General features: G+C 40.3%; 1 protein-coding gene across 1 annotated transcript in view; it reads right to left on the bottom strand.

Annotated features, from left to right (window-relative positions):
* Positions 1–20785, bottom strand: part of hs6st3 (heparan sulfate 6-O-sulfotransferase 3) — a 58656-nt gene that overhangs the window by 37048 nt on the left and 823 nt on the right. The gene's annotated exons all lie outside the window — the stretch shown is intronic.

Here is a 20785-nt window from a genome sequence, read left to right on the forward strand (position 1 = left end):
GAGACTGACACGTCTGTGTTATATCTTTGTTGCTCACTTGCTTCTGATCCTCTCATTGTTGCTCTGCAGATGATGAAACTTCGTCAGCATCATTATCACAAGTTTCTGCAGGACTTGCCATCTCTGGAGCAACGGGGGAACACTGACAACTCCGGTTATATCTGTAGCCTGCGAGGAAAACCCTCCTCTCCATCACACTGCTGTGCTGTCTCAATGATGCTGCACATGTCACCACTGCAAACCTCTGGTTCACTTCCTGTGAAGCAAAAACTGCTCAAAGTCTGATGTGTGCGGAGTCGTAACAGTTCAGGAGTGCTGAACAAACAGCTGGGCTGATAGCTGTAATACTGTGAAGGGGGGCATGAAATAATCTTTGTCGCTGTTCTCGTGACACTGCACACCACAGAATTGACTTAGAGGCTGAGCTCCTTTGAGATACCATAAGTCAGGATCTCTGTCTTCCACATTACTCCCTTGTTTATTTCTCCTATAGAGGCAACTTTTGTCTAGTGTTGATTAACCTTGGCTTCCAACCCAAGTAAAGCTATGGAATACACTCACACTTCATTCACTCGAATGTAGCTGCACCTTAATGGCTCTCATGGGGAAGTGCAAATATGTTTGTTTGTTTTTTTTGCAGCTCAGCAAAAGCTTTCCTGCATTTTTACTGCTCTCCGTGCCTTTAATCTATAGGTACTGGTGTTGTATCAGCAAAATAATGATATACTCAAATAATACTCAAAACTGCAGAAGCAATTTTTGTTAAAGATTATAAAGACTGTGGTCCTATAGCAACACATTAGAGCTGAAACAAAGACAGGAAATAAATCTACAATTTTGCCAATCAAGTAATAATTGAAGTAATTTTTCAAGCAAAAACTGTGATCATTCTCCGGCTCCATTTCCTCCAAAATGAGGATATGCTGCTATTGCCTGATTGTAAAGAGAATATCTTTAGTTTTTGGACTGATGGTCGGACAAAACAAGACATGGGTTCATCAGTTTGGACTCTTTTAGCTATTTTCTGACGTGATATAAGAGTGAACAATTTACGGACCATTTTTTTTCTGACATTTTATAGACCGAAAGATTAATCTAAAAAATAATAATAAACAGATAGATTATGAAAGTCAACCTGCAACTAATGATTACTTTTTTTTATATTTTCTTAATTGACTAATTAATTGTTTTTGAATAGTGAAAAATGCCTGTCACACTTTTTTTAAGACCAAGGTGATGTTATCAAACAGCTTGGACCAAAATCTAAAGATATTCAGTTCACTAAGATATGAAACAGTGTAAAGCAACAAATAATCACATCTGAGAAGCTGGAACAATGGAATTACTTAAACAATTAATGGATTACCACACCAGTCACCTAATTGATTAATTGACTAATCGTTGCAGCTCCAAATGAAAATGATCATTAGTTGTACCCTACCACTCGTGCATAAAAAGCTGAGAACCATCAACTGTACGGAACACACATCTCTAATTTCACGGCTCACTGAAGAAAAACAAGGAGGTTCACACACATTTCAACTAAGCTGGAACAAACAACTGTGTTTCCATGTACTGTATAATTTCTTTCTGAACTGTATAGTAGTGGCACAAAATGAACTGACTTGCTACATCACCGTTAGCTGGCCAGGATGTACACTGCAGCGACCAACCTTTTCTAACCAGAGACGTTTATATGCTAAAGCAATCTGCAGAAAAAGAAAATCAGATGCTGTAATATTTCTGCAACTTCTCTGAAACCAGCTTGTGAGCTCTGCCAAAATACCCCAGCCATGCTGCAGGCACAATATGCCACAATGAAGCAGGGCCAAATTGTTTGTCTAAACTGGTTTCAGTGAGAAAAATGGAGGTTAACAGTAAAAAGACTGTTATATTTTGACCTCTATTCAATAAAAGGACCAAGGTTTTGCCAATTAAGTGGCCTTGGCATATGAGGATTTGAGGACAATGTCTTTACACTTTCTCCCCTCTGGCATATCACACGAAACACACTTCCAAACACATTGATCTTGCCTCACAGGGGAGACTTTACGGTACCTGCTTCCCAATTACTCGCATAGGCTTATTCCTCTGACACAGTCTCAGGGAAAACACACTGGATTGGCTGCTAGTCATGACAGAAAAGCTTAGTGGAGGTAAATTTGTGGGCAGGATGGGAGAGCTGCCAGCTTCCCAAACGCAATGACTGCACTGCACTCAGAGAGGCAGATTTACCGTCTACAGGCCTCTGTGTGTTTGTCCTGTCTCCAGTGGCTGACTGAAGACCTTGCTCGTCCAACAAAAACACTGTCAGAGATAGCTCAGCCGGGCATGAAATTGATTTTGTATTAACAAACAAGGGGATCTGTTTCTCCCATGCTGTTAATCAAATCATTTCGAGGAATGAGGGGAAGATGAGAGTAAAATCATTAACTTCCAACAGTAAATCAGGTTCACTGCCAACCTGTTGTCCCATTAACCCTGAAACCTGTTCAATAGCTAATTAAGGCAATTACTTCAGGCATGACACGCTAGTTAATCATGAATGACTAGCCAATTTATAGTGGTGGCTTCATTACCACTGGCAGCACTCACAGATGCCCCCCCCCCCCCCCTCCAACTCATTCTCAACACACACAGAAAATACTCTGGATAAACGTGGCTGTTGGTCTCCCACCCACTCCCCATTTACAGGGCTATTACTGGAATGGATGGAGGAATGAAAAAGGTGTGCAGGGCAAGTTGGGTACTTAAATTTATGGTGCTCCATCTGCCATCAGTATGCATCTGTGATGCTGAGGAACAAAGTTTTTAATGTTGATCATGCTTTATTTTTCTATGTTTTGGGCTATTCTATGTCTTCAACGATTAGCTGACAGCAGAGAGAGGACAGGAAATGGGAGGAGAGACGGTAACGCATGCAACAAAGGTCTATGGTCGGATGAAATTTGGGGACATTGCAGTTCATGGCGAGCACCCCAAGCCCTAAACTACCAGAGTGTGCCTTAAAGATCATGCTTTCCAAAATTAATACCATAGAATGTTCAATATATGTATGTATGTATATTTTTTTATCACATATCTTTATTGATTTTGAACATGATACATCACTTTTCCAAATGGGTTTGTTGCATCTCCCAAGTCTCCCTCGAAATCTCCCATCCTCCCTCCCTCCCGCCCATTAAATCTCATCGATCGATAAAGATAGTTTACAAAATGATGAAAATAAACTACTTATACCCATATATATGCAGAAATGCATACATGCCGGCGTATCAGAAAAAAAGTACAATTTAAGAAGTTAGGTTATCATTACAAAATATAAGAAATGTGTCCTGTATTTACCTTTATGACTGAATCGCTATGCAAGAAGAAAGCTGATTAATCCAAACACTCAAAGATGGACCACAAACACTTTTCCAGTGTCTAGCAATAAGATACTTTGCACGTAATTGGCAAAGGTTAACCAGTTTACTTTCATGAGTTCTTAGGGCCAGTGCTTCTGGAATAAGACAGAGAATACAAATCTCTGTCTGTGTCGACTGTTCTTTTCCAAAAGTCTTGTGTGCATTTACACTTCCAAATGCAATGAAATAGTTCCTTTCTCAGTTCTACATTTGATACAACTGTGTGGGATATTAGGATTGAATTTATTCCACTATATGATTAATAGATGTCAAAAAATAACAAAAACACAAGCCGTTTTCCCACTCCTGCTTTGTAATATCTGTCTGAAGATCCCCTATCCATTCTTTTATAATTTGAGGATCCTGTAGATGCCCTTGCAAATTTCCTAAATAATATTGAGATATTTCCTTTAGCATAAAGGTCTTATGTTGCCAGGTCTTCAATGATACTGAAAGCAGGGCACTGACGTGAATGAATCCTAGAGTGAATGAAATTCTGCATTTGAATATATTTGAACAAATGAGCTTGAGGGATCCCAATTTTCTTCTGTAATATTTTCAAAGGACATAAAGGGTGTTATATCTATGAGGGTCTGAGATCTTCTGTAATCCCCTCTGAGCACAGAGCCTGAATCCAGGATCTGATTTGTCTGGTGTAAACATTGTAACACCAAATGGGAGAAACTTGTGACAGCTCTACTGGTTCCCTAAGCATGTCTGGTGATTCACATCAATCTGTAATTGTGGTTTTAACAAATGGATGAGCTCTGCTCTGCTTAAGCCTTCTGAGAGAGTTAGAGTAGAGATATGTATCCAGAGTTGTGGCACGGTCTTTTCTCTATGTGGTCCCATGATAGATTGGAAAGGTCAGAAACCCAGAAGAAGGCCGATCTAAGCTGAGCTGCTTTAAAATACCACAAAAGGTTGTGTAGTTCCCCTGTCATATGGAAGGTATAGTAGTGTTAGGCTAAGTCTTGATTGTCTTTTTATTCCAGATAAAGTTTGTGAATGCTTTGTTCGTGCTGGAGAAAACAGCTGGCGGGGCTGTAAGAGGAATTGATTGAAATAACCATAAAAATCTGGGGAGAATAATCATTTTATGAGAAACCAGTTTAACGAGAACATGTTTTAAAAGTGTGAAACAGAAGGGCAGATAAGGACTGGGCCAACTGTTTGCCTGAGTTCTCTATCTGTGGTTTTCTGGAGCTGTCCCCAGTGCTGAACAAGACTTCACTCGCTCTCTAACAGTGTGATCAGTGTGCTCTGACACCTACCTTGTCAGCAGTTCCATCCCATCCCGCTTGAGGGACTGACTCTGACAGACAGTGGCGCTGAGGGAGGCCCTTGAAGTGAACTGTCCTGAGTGGGAGTATTGATTTTTCTGTTTGTCTCCCCTGACTGCGGCAAGGTGGAGGCTAGCTGAAATAACTCCCTCGGCTCTGTGGCCCATTCTTCTCAGCTCCCCTAAAGACCAGCAATACTGTAAGCCTGTTTCTATATGTTCTGGGGTGTCTGCTGCATTCAAGCTGGTCATAGGGCCGCTCATCCTCACGCTGTTAAATGTCACTCTCTCCCCTCCACTGCACCACAATAACTGGTGCTGGCACTGCAGGACACCCCTCCTGGTTGTTCCATTTCCATTTGCAGCCATGAATACAAATTTCTGGATGAACTACCACTCTTGTGAAGACGAGGGGAATTTCATTCTGCTGCTGTTCCACTGAGCTGAAGCCTCCAAATGTTGGGCGACATTAAAAAGCTGAACTGCATTTTTCCCCCGTAGCTCTCATATTAAAAAAAGAAAAAAATGAAAGAAAGCAAGCAAAAAGCTCACCTCAAATGCACACTGCTGGGATAGCTTTGACTTTGATCTACTTTCACCGCACAACACAGCAGACAAGTTTATTGCTGTGATTGCAAGTGTGGTGCGTTAATTAAAAACAGCAGTGGTTACCCTCGCTTAGATGTTGTTTGTCTTCTTAACGTGACAAAAACACAGCCGCTCATCAAAGCTGTGGCATCTGTTTGCTCTAAGTTATCAGGCATCAGTTTGAAGGTCCTGAGGGACCTGTGGTTCTGTGCCCTTCCTTTTAAACAATTACACCAGGAGTCAGACATGTAACCTAACTCTCTCACACTTTACATTTCAATGTAAATGTCAGACTGACATACCTCCTGCCAAGACTCCCTGTGGACAAACATGTTGTCTGTGGTGCAGCATTTACACCACGTGCAACAAGAGCGACAGTTTGCATGTAAAGAGAGTAGAAAGGCATGAAGTGATGGTAATTACGAGGCTACAGAGAAAATGAATTCACCATCTTATGTGTCCACGCAAGAGAACCAGCACCCTCAATGACAAAAATCACACAAAGGTCTGATCAAAGACGAAGCTGCAAGTCATCGTCAACCTGAACAAACTCAAGGTACTGAGAATGTTTTAGCCAATTATAAAAATCTCATATGCTGCTAACCATTTAAAAAAAAAAAAAAAAAAAATCATAATATAATAACTGGACACAGAACATGGGTCCTATTGAAGGCTTAACAGCCCACCAATAATTGCAGCATTTAGGATATAAATTTGATTTTAGTTTACCTTTAACTCACGACAAAATGAGACACCTGCTGTACAGAGGCACCTTATTTCACAGCCTTTAAACACAACCTCCCACTGGTAAAACCATTATCATGGCTAAATCAAGACATTAGAGGGTGTGGGTGAAGTCTGCACAAGAGGATCCTGGGGGCCAATAATCAGGGAGAATGTTATGTTCATTGAGAGTTTTAAAAAAAAGTCTGTGTGCAGTCTAGAAAAATAGCTATTTAGTCTGGCAAAAGACATTTGTTGACAAATCAAATCAAAAGAGGGTGGGGAGAACATCACATTCTTGATAATGACTACACTGTATTTCTACTGTTTACCTTGCAATTGTCACTATGAAAGATAAAATGAAATGTATCTCATGCATGTATCTCCCTGTACCTGAAACAAGTCCCCCACCAACATAGCCATTTATATTTTTTGAACGCTGGGCTGTGTTGGTTCTGAACACCTGGGGGCAAAGCTGGACGCTTGCGCTTTCTGCTGTGAAACCAGCACCACAGAGGGCTGTGACATTGGATCAGGTAAAATGTTAGAAAAAAAAGGGGGTGTCCAAGGACTTATCCTAAAGTCTCTTTAAACCTCTCTGTTCTTTGCCTCTTACTTTTTCTTAGGAACATACCCCTCTTACAGAGAAAATGGATGTGGTAGCACTCAGCAGTGCTGCTTTTCGTGGACCTGGATGGATTGCATGTAAGCGATGAGATTGGTTTCAGTGTTCCCCGTGGACTGAAGCCTTTGGTGTTTGGTGATAAATGCCTCCTGTGTGGTAATACAGTGTGATTAACGGACACAGCCCGAAGCCTGATCCCTCCTCTTCCTCCTCACCGCACCTGAATCAATCATCTACATGGAAAGGCCACAGTCTTGTGCTGGAACAGCTGCTTATAGAGCTCAGCTCTCTCTCCTTTCTCACTGGGGTAGAGCAGAAATGGCTGTAGGACTCACTTTGAGAAACAGTAAATACAAATAATCAAGCACATGCAGGCGTTTGCTGTGGTGACTGTTTGCTCGTGCTTACGTTTTATGCATTTTCAAAGATATATTCAATCTATGTAGTCCACAATAATCACAAAGAAAAAAAACCTTTTCAGCTGAGTTAATTTTACTTTGAAGGTTAAAGCATTGGTGGAGCCGTATTTTAAGCACATAATTTGTCTATACCTATACCATGGACAGGTCTTTTAAATATCTTTTCATACTGTCACGGTCACAGCCGTGCCTCCAATTTATTCCTTGTGTTTCTAGTAATTTCCTTTCCCCTGTGCCTCCTGTGCTCCCCTTGCATGTCTGTCTCTATGAGTGCTGAACAAGTCCATGAAAATTTTAAGTATCCTGACCAGTGATATTTAAGACAAAAGAATAAAATCAGAAATTACTGCAAGTCAGCAAGAAAACTGCATACCTTTTTTTTCCTGTCTTTAAATTTAATGTTTTGTAAATCTTCTTCCTTTTTAACTTTGTGGTCAAAGTGAGATTCTGAAAATCAATTAAACACAATCTCATAAACCTTTGTCACACCTACCCTCTAAACATCCACATACATACATCCTTCCATTTTTGTAATGCAGAGGTGACACAGCAGGTTGGATTTAAAAGTAACTCAACACAGGGCTCCTCACTGAGCAGCCAACATGATCAAATTTGAGATTACGACTGACATTAAAAAAAAAAAAAAAGGCTGCAGAAGCAGTTTTACAAATAGCCGTGAAACCGTATCATTGGAGGGGAGATTATGGCAGTGGCATAAGCAGTCAAATCAATCCCTGAGTATTTCTGTGCGAGTCGATAGGGGATCCAGGTTAGGCCCATTAGTCATGTTGGCACTCTGCAATGCATTCCTGGGCCTGAAACGACCCTGCAACTTCTCTGCACGTTGGTGCTGAAAGCTCTCAACACACCCGGCTTTTTCAATATACTGGCTTTTAATAGGCATGTGTGAACTAGAATCAATGCTAATTTATGTCATATGGCATTAATATGTATGGGTTTGTTCTCCATCTTGAAATATTTAACAAAAGGCATAATCTGCTTCTTGATGACATTGAGAGGAAAGAGGCATTTGCTGATAATTCATGTGTACTGCTCAAAATGAAGCACTCAGCACTTAATATGGTTCCTCCCTCTGTACGTTATTATGATTCACAGACATGCCTGGCATTACAAGTGAAACAAATGCCTCTGGTGTTAGGACAATTTCCTTTCACCACCCTTGAGGAGAAAGTAAATAAATTCACAGCTCAGATTACAAACATGAGAGGAGAGGCTTATCGCAGAATGATGAATGAAGCAAAGTCCTACTCTCCATTGCAGAACGAGGACTGATGAGAAGTTAACTGATCCCTGGATTTGCAAGCAGGATTTAAAGCTCTGTTTTGTAGCCATTCATCTGGCACCTCAAGAGGACTGACTCACATTGAGGGACATCGTAGTCCTATGATGAGGTTGATGTGCTGTATCACAACACGTGCTGGGACATAATGCTATTTGTTCCACACCAGCACTCTGTGATGGCCCAAGATGGTACTCCACTCTCTAGTGCCGTACTGTTGTTAGGACAGATTTTCAATCCATTCTTATTATACTGTGGCCTGGGATCCAATTTATACAGCAACATTGTTGGTGGGTGTGAACAGAAATTGATCTAAAAAGGGGGAAATCCTTTTCCTGTGGGAAATAATTGTGCAGTCACCATAACATACAACAAACATACCATATCTGATGTTTTCTGCCTCTATACAGAAGATGTTGAAATATACTGTATAGTATAATAATAGTTGCATAGTAGTCAAGTCAGTCATAGTTACATTTAATGTGGGATTCCTAAATTCTAAAAAGTTGTTTTGTTATGTAATTAATAAGCTCTTTCGCATATTCTTTACCTTTTCCCTCAGATCTTGAACTACCAACAACACAGGAGAATGCAGAAGAAAACATTAAGGGAAAAGGTGTGAGCTGATTTGTGTGAGGATCTCTGGCCAATCATGATATTATATCAACCCTCACAGACAACCACCACAGATATAATCTAATTCTGTCACGTTTCTTTTGTCTTTGGCCTGTACCGGTTTCCTTGTAGCTCCTGGTTCGCTTTTCTGGCTGTCAGCGGTTGTGTTAGCAACATCGCTCCCGCTATCAGCCAGACTACTGTCGAAAGCAAGAAACAACTAAGAATCCCAATTTGAACTAGAAACCCTGACCTCTGCGCAATGCTAAAGGCAGAGTAAAACACCCGGTTGTATCAATAAGTAAACAGGTTTTTCTACTTACTGGTCTAGTAAAAATAAGGCCAACTGAATGTTGGTTTTGAGCCCTGTCAATTCCCGGAGATCTCTCCACCAAGTCAATGCCCGTCTGAGGTTCACTCTTTTCTCTTGTCTTCTATCACTCTACCTCTTTACCTTCTTCGCCTCATCCGACAACGAGTCACTCCCGTTGTTCCACCGTCCGCCATTCCCGCTATCAGGGGTGAACGCTTTCCTTCTCTTGTTTTGGTTGCATAATGGCAGACACACTTCCTTTAATCGAGCCTTCATTCTTCAGCAACGGAAACATTGGTGGACAGCATGGCAAAGTGAAATCTTGGGGAACCAAACTAAATGCTGATGGTGCCAGTATTCTATAGCCATTGCATTGTGCAGTCAAAGTTCTTCATAATGATAAGCTACAGCAAAAAACTTGTCTATTGTCACTTTAAATTATATAGTGAACAATGAAAACAAGTGTCTGTCCTTAATTATGTGCACTGCTGATCAAATATCTATAATAATTTTACACAGGAACAAGCACCTATTTATAAATGCAGGAATTTAAGAGGCAATCTGGACTGCAATCTGTTCAGTGAGATTATTCAAATCTCTCTCGCAGCACATCTGACTGATGCAGCAGCACAGGGAAGATGCAGAGAACACCAGCAGTTAAGATATTATTGATAGAACATATTCTATGGATTACCACTTAATTACATACATATATGCCAGAAGACGTTGCGTTGGCACAAGGCCAGTCCACGTGAAGGTGACTCGACCTGTGCTTACACTTTAAGTGTGTCAGGTGCTCAGTCAGCCACTGAATCCAAATGGAGGTGCAGTCTGAGGCAGTCAGCCTCACCTAGCCTCCCCACAGTATAACTTACCTGCCGCCAGCTCGCCCCAGATAAGGACAGATGACCTTTCTTTAGGTTGTTTTAATAAATCAACTCCAGAGGCGGTTATTCCTGGCACTGTCCCCTCATCAGGTTTTACAGGTATCAATTGAGAAATAACACAGCCAGACACCTCTGCTGGCATTTTCCACATCACTGTTTGATGTGTCAGTTTGTCAAGTAAAGAGGCATGTATGAATAACACACAGGCATGGAAATTCCCCCATGAGTTAACAGGGAGGCTAACCAGGTCTGCCTTCTTTATACGATTGTTGAACAATTCTCTTTCTTCTGCTTCCTTGTACTGATTCTTGGAACTGATGCCTTGTACCAAAAATACAATGTAAGCTCTAATTAAAACATAAAAGTGCCCATTTGCTTCTGCTATACTGAGTCTTGCATTCAAAAATTGGTGACACTGAAAGCTAAACTAGTTAAAAGTGAGTCTAAGGCCAAATATTTTTGCAAGACAGCATAAAAGCTACAGCAGTGGTATAAATCCAACAACCACTCATCAAAGCAATTTTCATGAACTTGCTGATCAGGCGGCTCCTGATCAACAAACACTAAAGAATTTATGGTAGAAATCTTTGCGTGTTGCACAATTACTTTTTTATGGACTGTTTATAGTACAGAAGTAGAATGTTCTTTTCTCAATTAGAGGGAAAACAGAGCCAAAGTTAATTGCTCCTCTGATAACAGGAGCACTTGTGCGGCTCAGCCACCAAACAGGCCTCATGGGGACATTAAACACAGAATCTTTGAATTGCTGCACCAGCTGAGTCATTCTCATCACACTGATGACTACATTTAACTAGATCAGTATGAGGTGCTTTGCCTCTCTTCTTTTTACTTCAGTCTAGGGGGTGATCTCACGCTGATCAAAAGCTGACTGGGAAGCAGTTCAGCTCCATGACAGCACATCTGGGATCTGAGGGTTCAGGATGGCACACAGTTCAGAATTAGTACAGAGTATTTATCAGATGGGATGGCACGGATCAAATCAAGAAAACAGCATAATCTTCACAGTGTTATCGGTTTAAGTAAGAAAACTGAAAATTGTTCCATAAAAATAAAGAATGCTCCACACTGCAGCGCCTAATACAACATGACCACTTCTTACCACAGAAAGATCTACCAGAAGTCTACCCAAGCCAGGTTGCGGGAAACTGTGACTGGAGCACAAGGGTCCGAGCCAGCCACTTGACCAAATGCCACACTTTAATCACACTATAAGAGCTGAATCAGACGACTGGAGATTCATATTTGCCAGACCAGCAAGAATTTGACAGCAGCAGCAGAGAAGCTGCAAGCCTGCTCTGGCGAGCTGCACAGCTTTCATTAACTAGAGTGGCTTTTAGAGAAGGACGGTAAGCTCCATCCATACTACATCTCAAACAGTTCCAAGCCAAATGGACAAAGACAAATATTCATTACAACTCATACACATGCAAAGCTTTTCATCTTTCCCAAATGGTAATATTGCAATTGGCCTGAAAGGGCTCAGTTACTCAATCACTGTGCACTGAACAATAAATGTATAAAGACAACTCAGGGCTCCCTGTTTGGTGCATCATGTATCAAGATTTTTGCATAGAACTGGGGCACTAATCCGCTTCCCAATAGAAGAGACAGCACATAGCAAAAAATAAATAAATAAATAAACCTTCCTAAAAGTGATTAAAAGTTCTGAAAACTGGGCACACACTCACAAGTACACACAACTACAACACATCTTTAGTCAGATAAGTGTTGTGTGGTAAAATAAGAATTACAGAGAAGACCCCAGAGATTGGGGCAAAGATTATTATAACTCATAGCTCCTAAAGTTTATTATCACATAATCTGAGTACAATGTCATTCCGTTTTTCCATTCTCAAAAGTATTCAGTATGCAACTCTTGTATTTACTGATTTTAAACCTGCACACATCAGCATTAATTTGGAGTTGTGTCTCTGACCACCTGATAAATATAAAAGTCCAATAATCACTCTCTTTTAGCTCTGTTTTTTTGCTCTTTTAACTCAACGAAATATCTGGCTCTTAAGCTTCTAAATGTTCCACTGTCTGTCAGGCTGCCTGTTGTTTGGTGCTGGTCAGGTAAGTATAAAATGGGTATTTAGACCTTTTCTAGCTTTAAACAGCTGCCGGCTGTGTCTGGAAATAAGGAGTGAGACAAAGCATGGAGTGAAACAAAACAAAAGTTGCGGGCCATAAATCTAAAACAATGAGCTGAAAGCCGCTATAAAGCTTTGTAGAACTGAGGGGAACTGCAGGGTTGGGTGATAAATCTCTGTGGGTTCATCGCCACGAGCAGCCCCTTTCACATTATACATGGTCGTTCTATCCTTCTTCAATATGAAAATATTGATTAGAGCAGCTTTACTGAGCATAAAAATTTTTACTTAAATGGGTTTCTTTTTTACTTAAAAAAAAAAAAAAAAAAAAAAAAAAAAAGATTAATTAATTAATCTGGTTCATTTAATCCAAGTGAAAAATGTAAGTAGAATGCAGAAAGTAGAATTTCATTTCATTGCTCCTCCCCCTGAGACCTTAACTGTTGGATATAGTATCAATCCTTTGATCAAGTATTAATATCAGAGCCTTGATCAATACTCTGAGATGGTTAAATTAAGTTTCACCTCTCCTTCTTAGCCTCACCCCTGTATTGAAATATCTGCTTCAAAATATTCTCCCTGTTAACTAAGTCTTAAACTTTCTGCAAGGACAGTGGTAAAAGCTTCTTTTGGAAAAAAAAATAGCTCCACGTTCTCTTTGCTGTTTAATTCGAGTCACACTTAAAGACTTCCTTGACTGTTTTAATTTCTTTATCATGACAGTCATGACAAATGCTTGGTGTATGCTCTGTTACACTCTGTGTAGAGGTAACGCTTAATTATCAAACCAACTGGACTACTGCTCGGGCCTGCCAGCGATGACGACTTGAATTAATGACACATGAAAAGCAATATCCGCGCCCTGGAAGTCCAAGGCCTGCAAGGGCACTCTCAGCCCCACACATAATAAACATCCCATCATTGTGATGAGCACTTTGCCTCCCACATCTAAAAATATGACCGGAACTGTAAATCTGCTCAACTTTCCTCCTTGAGGTTCATCTGTGTCTGGAGGGCTTCCATTTCACTGCTGCTTCACTGTGTCTCATTGGGGTCTTGCAGTTTCACTTTCTGACTAAGCAGGAGGATTCAGAGCACAACGAAGAAAAGTCTAAGTCCATAAAGAGCAGCAAGAGAATTTATCAATTCACTGGTATTAATGTATTTAATTAAAGTTTCAAATTTGGGCTATTCTCTATAGTCAAACACAGCCAACGGATATTGCTAAAACACATTCCCAAAACAGATTAGATATTCTAACAAAAAACTATGAATTAATACTTGATATACTTTAATACTTTTAAGTGCTTGGAGGAAATGGAAATTTTACCATCTGCAATTGCATGACAATTGGGCAAACTCCATCTGATGAACATCATGCAATCTAATGATGGAGCAGATACTTAACGGACGCTGTAACAAAATTGTTTTCTGAACTGCTGTTTCCAAGGACAGGAATAAACTTTCACCCTCAGCTGAGTGTTGACAAATTGAAAACAACACTAATATGAGTTGCATGGAGTCAAACTGACAAGATACTGTGTGATTATGAAAATGACTGAATCTAGGTCAGCGCTGGCAAAATGTAAAACACAACCGCTCTCTGCATTCAAGTTCATTTGGGTCAGGTTGGTAATGACTCCCTCCCACATGCTGACTCAGGGAGATGCACAGCGCTGGTAGCTGTCGTGCACAGGTAGTAGCTCGAGTGAGAGATGCATGGTTCAGTGATCAGAAGTGGTAACGACCACACAGTAATTGCAGCCTTCTCTGCATCGATGATTAGGAATAAAATATGATGTGGAGTGTTATTCAGCCAAGGATTAGCGCATGTCATCAGTGTGCCATGTAAGTAACAACTGTGAGTTACTGCTCCTGCAGAATCGTTGTAGCAATAAAGTGAATGTGAACATGGTGCTTTGATGACGGGTGGAAAAAACCTACTGTGGGAAGGAACTTTAACATCAGTAGGTGACATATACATAGCTTCACATGCTTATAAAGTTGCATAATTACAGCCAAGAAACCTGATGAATAAAGAATGATCCTAGCCAAGCAGATAATTCCCATAAAGTATTGCTATCCATCATTCAAACCCTAAGCTAGAGTAACCATTAATAGTAATGCTGGAGACCTCATAGCACACAAAGGACTTTTTCTTCACATCCCAAAACACTGATTTACAGCTATTGTATACAGTCCAACTTAAAGTAGGCCCGAACACAAATGCACAAATAGTTCTACATAGGCTATATCAAAATTATTCAGCGCTTCAACCTCAAATAAAAAAAAAAGTCAAATGCATGTAAAGAATTCAGAAAAAAAAACAAGACAAAAACTAAGTTTCCTATTTCTGCTCTTTTCATTTGTCTTTTTTTTTTCCTCATACACAATAAAGAGAGCTCTGACAACACCTTTCTCAGACAGTCCACGCAACGACACTGTGATGTAAACATCAAGAATCACAGTAGAGGACATCCTCTGTCATTGCTTTATCGGGCACATCTCTCTCTCTCTCTCTTTCTCTCTGAGAGCATTGAAGAGCGTCCGTACTTTACTCATGTTTTGGCTTTGGTCTCTTTGTATTTCTGAACTGAGCATTCATTATGCATAAGCAACAAGAAAGTTGCTAATGAAGATTTTATAATTGATAAAAACTGCAACATCAGCATATGCATAAAATTACCATGAGGCCACAGTTAAAAGGGAAGGAACTAAAATAAAACTAGAATTACTGCGTCGCTATTGTATGCCTCCGCCGACCAGCCAAGTTGCATCTCCCCTTTCTGAGTTACAACACTGAATAATGCGTGTAACTAAGTGTAAGTGTTTTTGCAGAACATTATGATGTCACAGTGAAGTTGACCTTGGACCATTTGAATATATGTCATCACTTAATTTTATCCTAGTAGAAATTAGTATTCAATTGTATTATAATTAGCATATGAATTTGAGAGATATGGCTGAAAACATGTTTTGTGAGGGGCCAATACATGATGAACTGATGAAGCCGCTTGGATAAGAGGCGAAACGTCTTCCACAGACAAATACAAGTCCAGTTGCCTTCGATTTAATTTAAGAGAGAGAGGGGCCTGTGGCACTGGCTGTCGACGGTGCGGAGGCATAATGAAAAGGGGGCAGAAAGCTGTGCACACTGTCCAAAAAGGGCCAACACTTAAAATGTATGTGTATTAATTCAATTGCTATGAACATTGTTTACATCTCCATGTGGATGATTATGGTCTTTATACAAATTATTACTTAATGTACCTGCTACATAAGTATAAAATGGATAAGAGAAAAAAAGAGTGGAACTTCTGAACACAAACAGGCAGAAAAACAAATCAGTAGTTAATTCAGTGCCAGCTGCCTCAGCTATATGTATTGAAGTCTCTCTTGTTTGTACTGTTGAATCAAACGTAAATGTCTAACGCATAATGGCGAAATGTGTTTATGAATGGAACTATAGGCACAGAAACAAGGATGATTTGCTTGTTTACAATTACTAGCTAGAAAATATGGAGGTATGCACTCTGCAAAGACTGCTGCACACCCTTCACCACTGAAGTTATTAAAAAACACACACACCACACACATACACACACACACATTATATCTTGAATTGCCATGTGAGCATCCTACTGGCTTGATTCAATGAATAAAGGATTGTTTAATGTACATCTGGATGTACATCAAAACACATAAACACATTATACTGATTTTGGAGAACACGTATGGACAAGTACGCATATCCTGTGAAGGCTTTACAAAGACGAGTCATAACAGTAAGTGCGTCCGCATGTAACACAGCTGTATCTATTTCTTATTACATATTTAGCATTTTATTGCTGCCTCGCTATTTACATGTATAGTGTCCTTTGATTGATTGATTTATCCAGTTTTATCCAAATGTGTTAAAAACCCAATGGGGTGAAGATGATCGGATGGAATTAGTAGAAGTAGACGTGGCGAAAGTGTTATTGTAGGTACTGTTTAAGCCATGCGATTAATCATGGTTTTTTCCCCCCTTATTTAAACTGTAATTATTGACCTGGTCATGATAAGCTTCTGTGTACAATTGTACACAATTGTTTTGTTTTTTTTGTTTTTTTAAATGAAGAGCAATTGAATTAACGAGTCAATGGTTAAAAACGTTATTGTGGCTTTATCTGAACCTAAACCCTGAATCATTTTTATTTGGCCCATGACCTAACATAAAAAAAAATTTAAAAAAAAACCCTCACCACCCAACCCTCATAGTAACAAGACTTTGATGTACTATAAAACTATAAAATAAATATGAATCTCTGTAACGAATACAAATTCATGAGTAATGGGCTGGCTGTGGACTGTGCTTGAACTCTTCAAAGATCTGTATCATAAATGAACCACCAAGGTGGTACACTGTTTTGGAACAGTGAAAGAGAAAGGAGAAATATTAACTAAATTTTAATCATGTCAACACTAATTCAAAGATTGGCCATTAAAAGTCACTAAAATACCCCATGTAGAAATTTTGTAAACTTAACACTCTCATGATTCAGCCGACAAATCTTGTCTGGAATTGCTTCTATGGACACACAGGCTACTGTGAGAGATGCTGGCATTGTCAACAGCAGCACATTTCGCAACGAGATTGATGACCCTGATTAATTAAATTCACTTGTATATCGACTAAACGTCCAGTTTTAAATGCCGACCGCATATGAAAGCTCTGATTTGCTATAATACAACATATTCAGAGGAGCCGCAAATAATTAAAGCTATGCAGAAGAATGTGGAGAAATAAGAAGCTCAGGTATAATCAGTGGTTACTTGTTTGTCTTCACCCCACCACCCTTTAAGCTCACACTCTGAGCACTAAGGGAATGTTGTGTAAAAGTCTTTTTCACCTTAACCGAAGAAGAAGTCTGTCCTTTGTGTCCCGATTCCTGCCTTAGCCCTGTTTGTGCTGGATATTCTGCCTCTGTCTCCTGCCGTACTCCACCCACGAACCAGATGTCCCTGGACTTTCTTCCTGTTCCCAGATCCACCTGCTCACCTGTTTGCTATTACCAATCACTGGAACGTCCCCGCCTACCTACACACCTGTTCCTCATTCCCCTCACTGTCTCCCCTGTATTTATACCAGCCTGTTTTCAATGCGTTTCCCCTTTGTGCTCTTCATGCTGTGGACTTGTTCCTGTTACCTTGCCCAATACCTGCATTTAGCTAGCTGTTGTCTCTTACCTGCCTGCCTGTCTGTCTGTCTGTCTTCCACACTGCCTGTAAACTCGGTCTTCCTCATTTATTTGATCAATTTGACTGCACCAGTCTCCCTATTTGTTTGTGCTGGGCTCCCCCCTGCCTGTGCTCCTTTACCACCAGCCGTGATACTTTGTTTTGTATGAATCTTAATGTGCATGCATGAACGTTTTTGAGTTCTGGTTGAGTGACCTTGCTCTACATGGAGGATGCATCTTCTCAGTGTTTTCTGATGTGTGATAAAGGCTTCATGCGGCTCTTCCACTATTAATGACACTTCTGCATAATAACATCTTAAATGGTTTTTAATTATCAGACGGGATGATTTGACAGAACTGTTCTTCTGTTCTGTCTACTGGGAACAATGTGGCTAGTATTGATTCATATATGGTTCTGTGATTATTAAACTAAGATGATAATAAAGAAATTACATTACAATATACATGGATAATTGGAAAGCCCTGAGCCCAACACAGCTGATTTATTCAAGGTGTATTGTGTATGCTTCACTAGAGACTTCAAGCTGTATGTTTGATAATCACATTTCCTCACCTCAGACCTGCAGCCGTAACAATAAAGCTGTGTTGCTGTTGTTTTTTTAATCTCTGTGACATTTTCTGACTGCACAAGAATGGAAACTGATGGTAAATATTGCAGTGAGAAACGGGAAGAGCTCATTCTCTATTCAATGGAAAAGCAACATCAAATATTTCTCTGATATTGATCTAGAACCTTTTACTACACATGCAAAACTTTTCTGAAGACATGATTTACTCGGACCTTGCTTTATGCATTGGAAACTGAATTTTGAAAATCTGCTCCTGGTTTTGTAACCACAGTGTTATATTGAATATATGTACCCAAGATACTCCACAACAAGCAGTTGGATAATGAACATGTAACAATCAGAAATAATTTGTAACAGCTCTCTTCAGCAGAGGTCTCTGAAATTGCTTGGGAGGAAAACAACCTGCTCAACAAGCCATGTTCATTCAGCAGACAATGATAATACAGTGATGCTCTCCACAAAGCAACTTAAGAGGATAGCACTTAGAGGTATGTTTCTCCAAAAAGCCCCTGAAGAGAGCCGGCCTGCCTGCTCCACTTCTCCCCTGACTGACAGCACACTCCAGAGGAGCCACGCTGCAGGACATGCACACTGATCCAGTCTGACACGCCTGACCTTTCCTGGGCCGCATGGCTGGCTCACCGTGCTGTGCGCCCTGCCCGGCTGAAAAGGCCATACAGTGCCATGCAGGCAGTGCCATCGCAGCCCACCCCACCCCACCCCACACCACCTCCTTATACTGCCATCTGAAGAGCTGGCAAGGTGAATGCCTGGGACTGCAGAAAGACAACCACTCAATCTGAGAGGCTCTCAACCGCATAACAAGGGCATGCCATCTGAATTTGGCAGAGATATACGATTGGTATTCCCCATTGCACCCTTAGGTGGAGTTAAGGTTTTTGTAACAAGTGGATTATTGTGTTTTTGTTACGAATGATGCATTTAACTCTGCAAGAGTCCTTTTTTTTTTTTTACTTTGACCCTATATAATTAAAGATACTTTAATTATGCTATTATTGCTCACACAGAAAATTATTATGACAATGAAATTTGCATGATACTTTTAGTCATCTCACTTAGTAAATGTGCCGTGTTCAGTGGACGGTTAGTGAGGGGTTCTAACACAGTGTGTCTGCCAGCAGTCTTGGTCGAGGCAGAATAATCTCAGAATAGATGCTGCAGGAGCCCACTGAAGAACAAGGGATGGGAGGACTGTAAGTGCAGATTCTGCAGCTGTGAAATGAAGAGCTGTCGCATCTAGTGAGCACTTTCCAGAGTAAAAGAAACACTTGGTACAGCAGAAATAAATCATGGGCTCATGTACTTCAGTGCATGATTGTATTTTTCAAAACAGAGAAGGATATTGTCCAGCGTGTGTGACAAGACGTTTGGTCGGTGCTTTTCCTATCTGATATTTACTTGTACAAATATTACTGAGAATATTCAACTGACTAATCATTTTTGACATGCTAGATTAATGAACAGCCTAAACTGTAATGCAATTTAAAAAGTCAATGATCCAAGAAACACTAACTGCACTGAAAAATACATACACCCACTGTGCTGAGTAAAAAAAAAAGCACGCACAAACATATATTGCTGATGCACTGACTAGTTCATTACAATGCACCCTTATTAGTGAGTGTACTGCATCTCTGTTATATCAAGCAATTGCAAATGTCTTCTGTACAGCAATTACGACTGAGATGAAGTGTTTCTGCTTTGCATTTCCTCTCAGATAACTTCATCTACCGAACAAACTTCTTGAAATAAATGGCATCAAATGTAAAGACGCTGTGCGGTGCAACGGTAGTGAGCTAGTTCTGTAATCCCACAAGTACACCTCAAAGGGACTCTGACACATCACACAAAGACACAAAGGCCGAGGACGCAGAGAGAGTTGTTTGTGCTGACTCCCATTTGAGTACGAAAACAGCACAATTTTCGACACCTTTACTGAGAAAGGAGGATACCCTGATTCACGAGGATGAGAATTCAGCTAAGAAAATCAGTCACTAACCCTTCAACTTATCCTTGTGGATCAGAGTGTGTGTGCTTTCATAAATTTCTCTGTCAAATTTCAATAGCTGCAAATAGAGCTTTCACCACTGCAATAAGAGCTTTCACCGCCAGGTGCGAGAACATTTGGACTGTGCTCTCACAAACAACTAATTTTCTTCTGTGAAAGGGGGCGTTCAGTAAATGGTTCAGTACAATTGGTTTACAACAGGGAGAATAACAGCAGCACAGCTGGGCGGGAGCAAGTTCACTGTGAATGATGTGAACACGAGGAACACACAGGAAATTTATGTAAGGGTCAAACAAAGTTTAATATTGTGCCAAATGCTGTTTTTGTAGTTTATACCATTACATTATGCTCAGTCTCACACACTTACCCACCTACCACACATGTGAGGTGTGAGTTAATTGCAATTGTTTGCCTTTTCACAATAACTGCCATTTGGTTTCTTTGTGGAAGCTTGCAGCAAATGTCTCGTCTATGAACTGATGGTAGAGAGTTGTGGTTCTATTCCTGACTTAACAATAATAGGCCTATATTTCTCCTGATGGGAGACGGTGAGACCCCATCCCAGCCTGTGCCCATTCCATCACTGCTCACTTTACGATTCAAGACAGAAGTATGTGCCAAATTACATAAGTTCAAAATTAAAGTTACATGTGGACTGCATCAAGAGGCCC

This window comes from Seriola dumerili, unplaced genomic scaffold (assembly GCF_002260705.1).
Source record: "Seriola dumerili isolate Sdu_G_001 unplaced genomic scaffold, Sdu_1.0 BDQW01000052.1, whole genome shotgun sequence".
Taxonomy (NCBI): Eukaryota; Metazoa; Chordata; class Actinopteri; order Carangiformes; family Carangidae; genus Seriola; species Seriola dumerili.